A 15,662-nucleotide genomic window follows, 5' to 3' on the forward strand; every position below is an offset into this window, starting at 1 on the left:
ATGCCTGATTTAGCCATAGCAGCTTCCCTGACTCTTCTGAGGCAATCACAACTCTGAGATTTCCCCTCATGTTCACAGGGGTGAGGATGGGCAAGGATGTGAGAGTCTTGAGGCTTGTCTGCAAGGTTTGTGCTTCCAATGAGGCTCTGAGACAACGAGGAAGATTTGTTCATCCTCTTCCAAATTCTTGGAACACTTCAAATTCTCATTTCTTAAGCTGCAACGCAGGTTGTTACATGTCTGCAGTCACTCTTAGAAGAAGAAAAAAAGCTCAGTACATAAGGTGAATATGCCAAAAAAATTAAAATCTTTGCTATTGGCTTTCTGAAAGGAGGAGGGATGTTTCCACCTGTCGTAAAAGGCATTAATTTGCTTTAAAAATAGCAAATCGAGCCTCCTTCTTGTAATGCTGTTGAATGTTCTGGATGATTTCTTTCCCCCCACCCTCCAGGTAAAGGTATTGCTCTTATTTAACAGAGAGGAATACTAAGAAGTGGGATTAGGAATGGACAGACTGCCAGACTGGCATAAAGCAACAGCCCATCCATCCATCCATCCATCCATCCATCCATCCATCCATCCATCCATCCATCCATCCATCCATCCATCCATCTATCTTTCTCAGTGTTTCTTCCACATCCTTCCCTCCAGTAATGGCCACTGATCTCCCACTTTATGCTATAACTATGTTCAAGTGTAAGAGCAACCCTGTAATGCTTTACCCCTGTGTCAGGACAGGTTGATGTGACCTTCCTGTGTCACCAAAAGCACAGTGCCTCCATGAGTGAGAGGACAGTGTGCTGGGGAAGAGATGAAGCTGCCACTGTGTCACTCTGACCCGGGGAGCACATGCATGGGCTGGGCTGGTACTCTTGGTCCAAGCAGCAAGAGCATAGCAGTGGGTCTGTATCAAGGGTCAGACCTAGTGCGACCACATAAGACCATTCTCTGTGACATGACCACAGGTCCAGTCTTGCAGCACCTTCCTTTTCCTCCCCCTACATATAAACTCAAGCACGATATTGACAATAAATCTGCCCTGGTCAAGCAGAGGGTGACAGTGGCAACCAAGCCAGATGTATGGGTCCTTGGTTAATCAAACTGGTGGAGAGATCAGTGATGGGAACAGTCAATTCTGAAGCATGGAAGTCAGCAAAGTTGCCCACTTCCACTGTTACAGATGGTGTACATGATGCACAATACAACATTTGTGACCACTGGTCTGTATAAAACTAATCCAATGAAGTCAGGACTGCACTAAACAGTCCTCAACCCATGCCTGTCTTCCTCATCCCCTTCCTCCTTTCCCTTCTGTATATACACAAAAAATCAGACATTTTCTTCACATTGCTGCAGGCTTTGCTGTCTTGGCATGGAGAGCTCGCTGCCCACTGTGTGGTCTGCTCCTCCTAGAGCTGGCAGGAGCTAAAGCCCTGCAAGGCAGGTGAGGGGCTGTGAGACAGGAACCAGGAATTAGTGAGCAATGCAAAAGAGCCTGGTAAATTCTCATTTTGAATTAGAAAGCTAGTTTAGGTCAAGAAATCAGAGTGTAAGTGAGGGTTTTTCTTTCCATAGGAGGACCCAAAACCAGTTATGTGGAATCCAAGAAAGCAGAATGCAGCAAGTTCAAATACGATATGAGAAAAGGCCTGAGTCACAGAGAGTCTCTTCACATTAGTATGTATTACAAACACCACAGAACATTTCTTGATAATTTTGTCTCATTTGAGAGGGGGTTCAAATTCCCTTATTTCAATACTTCAAACGTGACACTTATATGAGATTATTTCTTTCCAGCTGCCTGAATTCATTTATAATTTAAGTTTTCATCAAATTGAAATATCATCCAAGTTCATATGAATTTAATAACAGTGTGGAGGCAAAATAAAAATCAAAACATTGAGAAAGGGCAATTTTACAGTTCTAGGGGTTATGATCTCTTCTCTGACAACTTGACATCATTATTTACAAAGCCATGCACATCCTATTATCTGAATGTATTTGGATACTATGGTTACTCGACAGTCCTAATAAAACACAGGTGTCTCCAAACAATAATTGCAAACATATATAAAAACAGTGAACTAAGCAAAGAAAACCAACCTGTTTTCCCCACATATCTATAGATCAGAAGTAATAAGACATCTAGTAGATTATTAAAAATAACAAATAAAAAAAAGCACATTTATATCTTGACTTCCTTATTCTATGTTGACTTATTATTTTCTTCTCAAATTTACATAAAAGACTCAAAATAAGAAGGCTAACTGGTTGGGAAAAAAATAGTGCCCACTGTTTACTGGAAAGACCACTGCTCTTTCCATACAGTTTTGCAGAACATGGAAGGCACAGGACAGACCGCCAGCATCTCTAACACATAGGCTACAAAGCTGGTTTCAGAAGGCAGTTACTCATTTTATGTCCTCTAGAAGTACGCAGATATGCGGGTTAAAAATAGTGTTTGCTAGTACGTTCTCTCCATCTGAGGCTAGGGTTTTAGTGAGCTAAGCAATTCAGAGTGAAATAATAAATCTGAAAAACGAAGGACAAGTCCAGCCAGAGATTAACACAGACAGTATTACCTGCCAATATGTAATGCAGCTAATTTATTATTTTATTTTAGATCTTGAATTTAAGTACAGTTTTAAAAATGCATTTAGAATGTTAGTGGTTGTAGCTAGCTATAGTGAAAGGTATGAGAGGAGCTGAAGAGATTCATGAAAGTTGTCGGAAGCCAGGCCAGGCACAGGGTTGGGGGAGCCCTGGGCTACTGCAGAGGACCTCTCAGTACTGAATTGCTTTTCCCAAGGCTATGCTGCTGGAGAGAGATTGGGTCAGCCTTCATGAGTAAATCTGTGAGCACCCCTTGGCAGGACTCTGAATAGTCAGCCATATCAGGTAGCAGCACCCAAACATGCTGCATCACCCACCCTACTGATTTGGACCAGGACAGAGCAGGTGGGGGCAATTCACACCCATCACTGTTTTCTACCCCTGATTGAGATATTCATGTGGCCTCCTGGCTTTTGCCTAGCACAGCTCTCATGGTACTTACAGAAGTCCTTCCTGCCCTCTTTGTGAAAAAGAGAATTATATTCAAATGTGTGGGTTCATACAGTATGGAAGAGGATATCCCACACTCTTCTCTTTCCTGTGCAACATCAGGAATACTCATATAATTTATGTGATGAAGTTTTTAATCCTGAGGTTACATTATTCAGCTTATATCTTTCATAAGGCATTCATTATTCCACAAAAATACTCTTGGACAGTTTCTTAAAAATTCAGTATAGTACTTCTGAAAAGAATCAGCAGAGGAAATAGTAAAGCTATTGCTCAAGAGGAAGCATTAAAGACTTTTTCAGGATGTTGCATTAAGTAGGTAAGTCTCTGGTAATATTAATGGTACTAAAGCAACATGAAGGCTCTCTCATTAACATGACTTCACCAGTGCCTTTCCTGTAGGTTTAAAGAACATTTTGATCTCAGAGTCCTGTTGAGCTTGTGAGATTTCAGGAAGATGGTCTTCTTATTGTTGTTCCCTATGACACAAGCAGTTTTCTAGTAAGAATTCAACTTACTCTCACCTTATACCATTAACTCAAGTCAAAAGGCCTTCCCTGCACTGTGTGTAGCACTGAGACACACATGCATCCTTCAGAAACCTTCAAAGATGATCAGAGACAAAGTTGGAGGGAGCAGGAGAAGCGCTTTGCTTCCTTTCTCCAGCAGAGATGAGTGGTGAAAAGTTTCAAGATTTGTTTTCTTTCTTCCTCCTTTTCCTCCCTTCTCCATTGTCAGTACAGAAGTAAGAAGACTTAGTAAGTTGGGGATGTACTGAGGAGATGTGAGCAGCCTCTTCCAAACCTCTCTGCAAGATTTTAGTCTGAGATGCCAACGTCGGGTATTATAAATGGCCACTTCCACTAAGCAGCAATGCTTCACCCTTGGTAGCATTGCTATTACACCACTGCTCCCTCTTCCTGGATTAAAATCACAGAATCATAGAAGCATTTAGTTGGAAAAGACCTTTAAGATCATTGAGTCCAACTGTTAACCTAACACTAAATCCTAGCACTGCTACCAGGCAGAAACTACTAAGGAATGCAAATATAACAGGTACGTGCAGAAACAGATAGGTAAGCTTTTCTCCATTGCTTCAGAAAAGCAAGAAAGCTTAAGACATCTTTAGGAATGATTTCAAGTGCTGCCTCCCAGGTCCACAGCCGTCAGGGCAGGATAGATGATGTGTGTGATTCCCTAGCAAAGGGGTGACCTTCAATTGACAGGAGTCAGCAATGGTTTCACAGCCGGAAAACCCAAATCTCATAAAAATCACTCTGATATCAGTAGAAATTTAGAGAAAGTGAAATAATAGTTCTCCCTTTTGAATGAAGCTGGAAGTCATGCCATATGTGCTTTTTTTTTTTTTTGCTTTTTTTTTTTTTTTCCTGCCAGCGGAAAGGGATATGTCTTTTTTTTTCTTCTTCTGTGATTCCATATGCTTTGGAGATATGTATATCTCATGTATGCTACATTTTAGCTGCATTTTTCTGATGGTTTTTGCAATATAAAATCCATTAATATTTTCCAGCCTGGAACTTGATCAAGGTTTACTCTCTGGAGAATAGTCTCATCAGGAGGTTTTTGCCCAAATGTATCTTTCAACAGCAGGAAGTTGTATTTTTACCAAACCTGATTTAGAAAGACGTGACATGATTGAGTCTATCTTGCTTCTCTAACTTGAACAGGCTCACGACTTTTCTTTCTCTGACTGTCCTGCAATATTTTGCCCTTGACTGGCAAGTATGATGCTTTGAGAAGAGTGTATCCAGCTAAAACCAAACTGAATACAAGCTATGATATCCTCTATCTCTTTGTGTGTTTTTCTCTTAAAGGTTGTGTTCAAGGTTGTTTCTTAAGCAGAAGTGTTTATAACAGCATAATGACCCTGTTTAAGCATGGCAAAGGATGGGAAAATTACAGCAGAGTCCTTTGCAGTGATACTTGCAAGTTATTTCACATTACTGTTCTAGTGGATTCATTATCACTTGGAAGTTCAGGAACATAAAGTTCATTTTCTTTAGGGATGGCTTCTATGGTCCTTGTCAGCTATTTGCTGCTACCAGGCAATCTTTAATCTTTGTTAGACAGACTTTCCTTTGAGCTAGGCTTCAGAAGATCTTGCTCCTACTGAGAGATATCCAGCTATTTACCAGTGTTTTAAAAATCTTTATGATTTTTCAGTGAGGTTTTTTTCCTCTTGTTCGCTGTAATAATAAAAGTTATGACTCATAGTACTTTTTGGTGAAATTAGTGACCACTCAATATACTCCTTGCATTACTTTTGTTTTCCATTTACAATTCCATTATTGTTCTCTGGATAAGGTTGTTTCAGGATTATCACTATAGTCATTAATTTCACTCCCTAAGGTGAGGATTTACTGGGAAACACCGAGCATCAAATATTTGAACTGAAAACAGAAAACCTGTCAATTGAAACACTGCTTTCCATATAGTGCTGGACTGCAGCAGTCCCTCCTTGGGTTTGACTCCAGCATCAGGGTGAGATGCAGGGCCTGGCTGCTTGGAGGAGAACATTTCACTGCAGACAGAAGGATGCTGTGGGAAGCAGTCTGAGACAGGGAAGGAGTTACAAGAAATGTACTAGGCCACCTGGGATGAAACAAGTTTAACTGGAAAATATTTTTACTATTAACGGGGACAAAACACAGTAGAGCAGCTAGGGCAGCAGAAGCTGTGGGAGGGCGATGGATACGGCCAGAGCTGCCTCCTGCACCCCCCGGCTGGGTCGGGAGGGAGACCAGGCACTGAGCTGACACCTCGCAGAGCAGCCATCAATAAAATCAGTCCCCTGTGGGCCTGGATACAACTCCCACTGGTGCTTCCCTGCATTTAACACTCAATTTTTTATAGTGAAAATGAAATAGGGGGTGTTAAATGGCTCCCAATTTAACTCTTATAATAGAAGTGTCAGACTTCAAAGGAGCCATTAAAAGCACTGCTAAAAGCAGCCTCTGGGCTCAGAGCTGATAGGGAAAGAAGAAAGGAAGAGAAATATAAAAGGGATATGTGTGTGTAAGCACTGCAGAATGACAACTGTGTCAAATGCAGTGGGGACAAGGACAGTCATTCCCTTGATGATACTCATAATGTGGCAGAATTTGATGTTGATAAGTGAAAACAGTGTGTATTTAATTTTCTATTCAGAAATATTTGTCACTGACATGAGAATTAAATTCATAAAAAAGACATGGAAAGAATCTATTGGATAAGAAGATTATTTAAAACTTGAATTTTAAATAAAAGTGCAGTTGTGGTTCTTACCTGAGCTTGTTCATAATGATACTTTTAATTATCCTTTTAATGATCCTTCAGTATTTGTATTGGCTGACTGACAGCCTGTGACTTGTATTTACACAACTAAGTATGATGATAGCATATTGCTTTTCTTCAATATTCACATTTTGCTCAGGCAGAAATCACAGATAACAGGAGATATTAACAAGCTAGTGGCTGAAGGAATTAACACTCTCCTAAAATAAGGCTTCAAAATGAGTAAAGTGATGTAAATCTTGTAATACACTTACATTTTCTTAGTTTTGTGGATAAAATTGTGGAATATTTCATAGCCTGATGCATATAACTCATACTTCAGACACCTCACAGCCTTTTAAAAGTACTGGTTTTGGTACAAGTTACCAGATAACAAATATAAAATCAGAGATGAATAATATGAGAAAAAGGGATGCCAACAAGGGAAAGGGAGCTATAAAATAAACTCCTTGTTATCACATGGACATGTGTATAACCATCCTCTGGTCATGAAAACTGGGGGGAAAGAGTATTCCAGGTACCCCATACACTGGAAATAAAGAAAATGACAAAACATTTCATGCATACATAATTGTGTGCATAATTAGAGAAAGATTAGGAAAAAAATGGTTTACAAAGCTCTCATTTGCCACTGATATAAAGTCTGGACTGCCAATAAAACTATGCAGTTGGTATTACTAGCCCAGACAACATTATAGGTTGGGGCAACACTGCTCTGACAAATAATTAGGATAGTTTTCCACACTGTTTTTAAAAATAACAGGGGAAAACTCATTGGGCATGGGGTAACAGTGCTCTTCTAAAAAAGAATAGATATTGGGTATCAGTAAGGCTTTGTCTTGTGTTCCTGTCTTAATTTTAATTGATTTGTGTAGGATACAATAGTTTTCAATTTTAGAAGAGAAGGAACTCATGGGGAGCTTTGAAAATGGCATTGGGTCAAGAAGGATGAAGGCAATGTCATCAAGAGATCAGACCAGAGGGCTGCACATCACGAACGTCTGCATCTATTACCGTCTCTCCTTGTGAGACCTTGCTGAGGTTATTTCATCTCTGTGTTCTGGCTCTCACCTTTCCCGGATATCACCTTTGTCACTAGACTTTTCTGAAACCTTTTGAAAAGTGCAAAACTTTAATCAATTGAAACTTGATAAAAATTCCTCTCCTTTAAGAAACACATTTGTAAGAGATGGTGAAGTCAGGTCTTTCCATGATGAGAATTGTGAGCGTTTAGTCCATTAAATCAATATGGTCAGAGGAAGGTTTATTTCAAGTTGTCAAAATCTACAAAAGAAGCTCCCAAAATTCATGGGGCACCAGAGAGTGTAAGTTCCCTAGTCATTCAAAGATTATCTATCTCCAGCTCTGTAGTACAAGAACAGAGGACAAATATCTCCACAGTCTTTGCCAACAGCTTGATGGTGAATGCATTGTGGTGAGACCTTCACCTGCCTTCTCCAAGGAGAAGGACTGGGCTGTAGGCTCTGCTCTACAAACTGCTTAGGCATTTTGCAGCCACTGGAGATGTTTAGATTCACAAGCTTGGAGTAGGAGCACAATTTAAAGCTGAAGTTCATTTTTAGTGCATAAGTGGAGGCGAATGTCCCAAACTTTTCTGATGATGCCAGTCTTGTCCACTGTCCTGTTGGTATGAAGGATGTGTAGATGACTGGTGGGTGATAAAGTAGCATGAAGTCTATCTAACCTTGAAACAAGTGAGAGCAATAGTTGTGCAAAGCATTTTTATGATATTCTAAAATCTTTAAGATGAAAATAAATTCAAAACTTCAAAATGTAGGAACTTTGCAAAATTATGTACCGTGTCAGTAATGCAGTCTTCACTGAGTAAAATATGGTAGGAATTAAAATCTAGGCTTATTGACTTAATTGTATCACAGTAAAAAGCATATTAAAGGCATCTAACTTCAGCTCTGTTCTCCTTTATTAAGTATCTTTACACATAACAGGAAAACCTTGCTGTGAAAGATGCTGCCAACTGCTTCCTAAAAGACGCTAACTCAGATAATTCAGCTATGAGGAGAGCAGAGGAAAGGTGACTATTTCAGTTGGAGGGGACCAGCAATGATCATCTTGTCCAAGTGCCTGAGCAATTCAGGGCTGATCAAAAGTTAAAGCATGTTATTAAGGGCATTGTCCAAGTGCTTCTTAAACATTGACAGGCTTGGGGTGTTGACCACCTCTCTAGGAAGCCTGTTGCACTGTTTGACAACCCTCTTGGCAAAGAAATGCTTCTGAATGTCCAGTCTAACCCTCCTCTGGTACAGCTTTGCCCCATTCCCACGCGTCCTGTCACTGGGTCCCAGGGAGAAGAGCTCAGCACCTTCCTCTCTGCTTCCCCTCCTCAGGGAGCTGTGGAGAGCAGTGAAGTCACCCCTCAGCTTCCTTTTCTCCAAGATAGATGACCTCAAAGTCCTTAGCCCCTCCTCACAGGACATGCCTTCCAGCACTTTCACCGGCTTTGTTGCCCTCCTCTGGACTCATTCAAGGACTTTCACATCTTTCTCAAATTGTGGGGCCCAGAACTGCACACAGCATTCCAGGTGAGGCCATACCAACACCAAATATGGTGGGATAATTATCTCTTTTGCCCAGCTGGCTATGCTGTGTTTGATGCACCCCAGGTTTGCCCTCTTGGCGATAAAGGAGAAAAAGACTGCAACGCACATAGAGGTGTGTCATCCCTTGTCCCAGATCAAGGAAGAGGCAGGAACAGTCTCTAGGAGATGAACATTTGCAGATTATCACAGCCAATGGAGCTGTAGTTATTTGTTGCCCCATGGATTCCTAGTTCCTAGACTGTTCACCTTATTCAGAATACCAGGCAGACTTTGCCTTTCATGGTTTACACAAATAAGTATTTGGTTCAATGTTTTTTACAATGACAGCCCAAAAGGCAGATTCATAATCTGAAAATACAGGCATATACAAGAATTGGCCATTTGATTTCAGATAATGGCATAGAAATGCAAGGTTCCAAGCTCAAACTTTTACCCTCTGTTTATTAACTACATTGTGAAAAATGCCATCAGTTCTTCTTTATATTCTTTTAACCCTTTGTGACTTGTTGCTTGGAGATAGCTGCTGGCCTACATCTAGATGAATCTTTGTTTACTGAGATTCACAATAAATCTTTGACAGTATTGCAAATCAAGGAACTGCATTTATTAGTATCAAAGGATATTAATTTTTATAGTATTGAAAGATGACAAAGAATCAAGCTAATCTGTGCTGTTACAGAGTTATCTAACTCACAAGCCATAAATAGCATCACAACTGGAAGTGAAAACCTGGAGCAGGAACAGTGCACAAGGTGCAGAACGAAGGTTGCAACCAGTGCTTGTTACAGCCATGCAATCTCTTTGGAAAGGAGAGAATGCATTTCTTAATGGAAATTGTTTCATAAGGGAATTTATTACAGTGTGAGATTTCAAAGTACAGGTGGTGAGGTGCTTGCATAAATCTTGAGCAAGACAATTGGCTTTGTTAATCACACATGCTGGGAGGCATGCTGAATATTTTGGAGAGATTTGACACCAGCAGTAAAAGCTGCACTCCCCAATATTTTCTACTAAAGATGCTTGACCTTAGACTTGTCAATAACTGTCCTTAAGTATAGCATCAAGGTTAGTTAAATTTTCCACTTCAACTTCTTTTCATAAGAAACCTTTCTTTCCCTTATATGCTAGTTTGTGACTGACAGTCATCTTTGACATTGATTGTCAGGTTGATTTAGATTAACAGGAACAGAAGGAGAGTTTTCCTAGGCAGTTCCCTGTGGGATATGTCACTGACATTTGTAACAACAACTGCTAGCATTTTTGGGAGCTGCTTTCACCAGGCCTGCAGCAAAGATGGTAAACAACAATGACTGCACGCTGTAATGTCAGTGTTTCTTGACTGCAAGTCTTTGTCATCACAAAACTGTGCCTGTAAAAAGCCTTAATGACTTCAGTGAAAGCACCTTCAAGTAACTTTGTCTTTCATTGAGGATAGAGAAAAGAAAACAGAGAGAAACAGCAGAGAAAACTTTGTAAAACTTTGGGCTAGATTAATTAAGTTGTCAATGACTCATTCATAAGCTATAACAAAAAACTTAAATTAATTTCATTTCTAATGTCAAACATTGGAAATTGCATGCACCACTCATCACTCTGCATCTAAGTGCTAAGCATAATTAGTTGTTTATATACTGATATCTTAAAAAAAAAAAAAAAAAAACAAAACCAAAAAAACAGACAGTCATTACATGAACTTTATTTGAGAATGGAGAGACAAATATTTTACTCATTCCTGGCTCATTAATACTCCTGAGAGGTAGATTAGATGTTACACAAATTCAAAAAGGTATTATAAATCCTTTGATCCTGAGGGATCAAACAAACCATAGTTCATTGGTAGCATGCAATGGTAGACACATATTCCATGTCTGATGGAAGTAATATCTGATATGCACAACTAGGAGCATGAAAAAATTCGTTAATATTGGATATTTCACTCAACAATGTTCATGTGTGAAGTCATGGTAAGGAAAATAGAAGATGCAGATGAGAATTAACTACTGGACTTGAGAAAAATTACAGGAATCTTTTATAACAGGAAGCTCAACCAATAGCAAAACTACAACCTGTGTAAAGGCATAATTAAAATTTTGAAAAGATAAAGTCACAGGATGTTTTTTTAAGTATCGATGTAACTGTACTGTCATTTCTTTTAAAGTAATTGGTCTAAAAATATTTACTTATACCCTTAGACCATCACCATTCTAACCACACTTCTGCTATTTTTTTTTTTTAATTTATTTATTTTGTTAACATATATTATAATGATGATGCTTTGGTTTTGATTGTGTTGTGAGGTGCAACACAGACATGTGCAGGAAACCAGTTAGAAGTGCTCTGTGTAATTGGTGCAGATGTGACAAGGTGCACAGATGATAGGGCAGGTTTGCAAGCCGCCCTGCTCTGCCTGACCACTGGTCCCAGTGCCATTGGTGGGGAAGTACAGCTGGTTGGGGAGGGCTGGGGCTCCAGCATGGCTGCAGGGCATGCAAACAACTTTTTGGAGGCAGCATGAGGCAAGGCTGTGGAGAAAGGGAAGCATGGCCATCTGAGGAGGTTGTGTCTCACCTCCATAAGTGGCTGAGTTACCCAGCATGGCTGGGCTGTGATCCTGGCAGCATCTACTGCTCATGGCCACAGTATCACCAGCCCAGGGACACCAAACTGTTGGTGAGAGTCCATTGCCTATCTGGAAATGACTGATGGTCTTGGAGGTGAGCCAGGGTGTCCAGGATTTTGTGTCATGAAATGGGAAGACATGACATAAGGCACGTGGGACACCAACATCCTCTTGGGGAAGAGCTGGGGGCTAGTCAGGGACCCCTCAAGGTCTGTGTTTTGGCAACTAAATTGCACCCTGAGTATCCGGATATAGATTTCAAGCACGACTAATCAGAGCAGTGGTTTTGGACAAATAGCTGAAGATATACATGAGAAATTATGTCCTGTTACAGGCCAGCTGACTCCCTCAGTCTCCATCTGCATAGGATTTTGTGAGGAGGGAGGAGGAGAAACGGTCTTATAAAAATACAGAGAAAACCCATAAAATAAGGGTCTTTTAAAACTGTAATAGCATGCTCATGCTTGCATAATTAGAGTTCTCTGTGGCAGACATCTATTGACACCCTGTAATAACTAGGTACATAAGATACCATGATGATAAAGTGGAAACATTAGGACTGAGTCCCACTGCTCTTGTCTTGTAAGGTTTTGTTCATTTACAGGCTTCTGCCTTCTCTAGTATTTCCTATATGAGAAGATGTTTTAATATTGTTTAGGCCCTTCAGTGAGAAGCAGAATAGCCAGGGGAGCAACAAATAAATGTTATCAACCAACAGAAGCCTTTCCAGTAGCTGGAGCAGACTGGGCGTCCCCAGAGGAGCACAAAGGGGCAGATAGCAATGCTTCTGAGCTCTCACCTCCAACTGTGCATATTGGCATGTGCTGGTCTCCTCATTTTTCGGCCTCTTTTTATTCCCCTCAGCTGTTTTGGAGAGCTGGTGGGTTGACCTCACATATTCTCATCACTTAATACAGACATGTACCATTTCTTAGCAGTTACTACCATCTTCAGCTGTGCTATCATTAGTATACATAACAATAAACTTAATTTGAAGGTTAGCTAAAGTAATACATCTGAGTGAAAGGTTCTGGGGATGTGCTTAAATATCCATGTCTTCACCTAAGTATCCATGTAACAGTAAGTCCAGAAAAGCTGGGGTGTGGGTAATGCCTGATCGTGCACAGGTAATGTTCCCATTTCTGAACGTGTCCCTATTTTAAAATGGTTAATAACTCCTGTCAGTTTTCCTAGTCATAGAAAATGTCTTTAAACTAATTTATTGTCTTGAGAGAACTATGTTGTACCGAGTCCTCAATGATAATGTCACCTGTGGAGTTCTGAAGAATTTAATCTAAATAATTTCAAAACAGTATTTGGCATCTGCATAGTGGGATTGGTGCATTAAAGTGGAAAATATCTAAACCAGACTGCAGACAGTCTGTGACTTGATGACTAAATGACAGTAGTTAGTATGGTAATAAGCTACCTTCTGGTAATTCTTTACAATAAGTGGCAAAACATTCCTAATTTTTCCTCTGTAGTGTAACAGTTGCATTAGTCACAATTAATTACACAGTTTCTCCCATGAGTGTCAGACTTACATTAATTGTATAATGATTTATTTGGCTTCCCACTACGCAGTAGCTGAGGTGGTGTGCAACAGTTTAAAACCACCAGTAGAAAAAGGCACTACAATTTGTCTATAAAGTGCTTTTGTTTTACCTAGCAGAGAGATGTTGGTGTGTGCGGGGTGTACGGCTTTGCCTCCTGGCTTCCCTGAGGAAGGCACACACTGACACAAACCAGGCACACACGAACTGTGTGCATGTACAGTTTATCACTGTAGCAACAGCCAATACTGCAGCACCCCCTTACCATCCATATGCATGAGCACGCAGAGTCCGCTATGGCGAGGACATACACCCCGTACCACAACAGGGAGGAGGATGTCTTATTCTTCAGAGAGATTTCCTCTGACTCTTCGTTTCACAAGCAATATTGTCTCCCATTTTAGATGTGCAGAACAAAATACAGATTTTTTTTTTTTTCAAAGTCATGCAGTTAGCAAGAGAAGCAAAAATGCAAAGCATCTCTAGGGAGAGAAGATATCCACCTGGAACCCTTCTGCATATGAACTGGAGTAAGAAGTGGTATCTATTGTGTTTTTGCACATGAATTTGCAGCATGCAGTGATAGTTTTAATTTGAAAGATACGGTACACAGAAAAGCAGTCCCTTTTAGTACCATACATATTCTTCCAGTACCCCAAGGGTACCATGCACTCCAGCCAGCACCGTCCACCTGGTCTCCAATCCACAGAGACTCCCTCTGAGCTTTTAAAAATTGTGTATCAGTACAGAGTGAGACTACTTAAGCAGCTTTTTCTTGAATATTCTCCACATTAGCTCTGCAGCAGTCATTTGCCCCAGAAATTAGGTAAGAAAGATGAAAACTGAAATCTTGTTTTACTAAACCATACAGGCCCTAAGCCTATTTCCTAGCTGCCATTAGGCCATGTGAACAATGATTCAGCTTCTTATTGACCTGGGAAACAAGCATCTAGGCTAAATAATAGCAGTAGCAAAAACCCACCACATCTTCATTTACACCCTTGAACTGGTTCCCCTTCAGCTGAAAGTCAAAGAGATTTCTTAAGCATTAACCAGCAGGATGCTTACACAGGATCCCCAAATCCATTCCTGCTTTGGTCTTAAGGGATTGATTATAGACAGAACTTTAAAGTGAAAATTATATGTTGGAGAAGGAGCATGGAAATGAATGTTTTGGTATTGGTTATACATGCAGAATAAGGAAATAAGGTCTTCTGATGCGATATAATACAAAGAAGCCAACAGACCTTTGGTGGGGTTGAAGACTCAGCTGCTACCAAAAGTAGATAGACAGAAAGTTTTCATATATTCTCTTCAGAAATGCTGCCTGTTTTAAAGAACCTAACCTAGGCTTTGCATCAATCCTCATCTACAATCCTGTCATCTTTAACATGATTTAACATCATTTTTTCTCTTTTCATCCTCTGCACCTCCCAAATACGAGTTAACTCATGTACAGTAAAGACCATGCTGTCAATTGCAGCCATCTAACATTGGATGGAATAATACAGCTGAGCAAGATGTGCAGCAAGGTTTATGCAGATTCTCTTTCAAAGTTTTTCTTCCCTTTCCATCCTGGGAGAAAGAATGTTTTCAAAAAAATGTGACCAGCCTTTTTTGAGCTATTGCCCACTGGCTTCACCTCATATGGATATGAGCACAACAGAGAACTGAGCTCAAACATTAATGTATCAAAAAACACAATGAGATTCAGAAGGTTTCCACTTCTCATCCTTCACCTTTCTTCTCCCCATCCTGCCCTTCACTATATTACCTGGAGCTAATGTGGGATGCTGGGTCTTCTGCATTGTATGTCACATTTGCATCCATGTGGCTATCAAGTTATTTCTCACAGACTGGACTCTGTCTGCCCAATGTCTAATCTTTTTTTTATAGGCGGAAAGAAAGTATTGTTTCCAAGAGAACTAGGCACTGAAAAGTCACTGGAGCTTAAATAGGAGCCCAGATTTCTCCTGACTTCTAATTTCTAAGAAAGGTAGAAGGTTCTGAGGTTATTTCTGAATTTTATTTTTGTTACGGATCCAGACATCCTGGACCCCTGCTCTTCTGTATTCAGGGTTTGGCCACAACCTGTTTTTGACTGTCTATCCCACACCACCACAGTTTCAAGAGGAGTAAAATGGGGAATAATGACTGTGTGTCAAAATCTAGCTTTCAGGTAAAATCCTAATGTGCCCAGCACAACATACATGGATCTATTGTATATATGGGATGGGTTAGTTTTAGGTTTAGGGTAGGGCTTAGTATTGACAGTTACAAAATCATACAACTAATGGGTTTATGAAGTCCTGTAAAGACAAAGTGAAGTTTAGTGCAGGAAGAGAAGAAGGGCTGATGGCTGGATCTGCAGTGGATGGGGAGCTGTAGGGATCTTGTGAATTAGTCATATTTGAGATTAGGAGTAAATTTAAGATAGTGAGGTATAAGAGCTAGCCTAATTTTTAGACTTTGCAGGCAGGGAGGGAATGAGCTATAAGGGCAAGAGAAATCTGAAAAGTACATTGCATTGCTGTAACAGCCCAGACCTACAAT

Source organism: Tyto alba, unplaced genomic scaffold, assembly GCF_018691265.1.
Source record: "Tyto alba isolate M040663 unplaced genomic scaffold, T.alba_DEE_v4.0 Super-Scaffold_14, whole genome shotgun sequence".
In the NCBI taxonomy this organism is placed as follows: domain Eukaryota; kingdom Metazoa; phylum Chordata; class Aves; order Strigiformes; family Tytonidae; genus Tyto; species Tyto alba.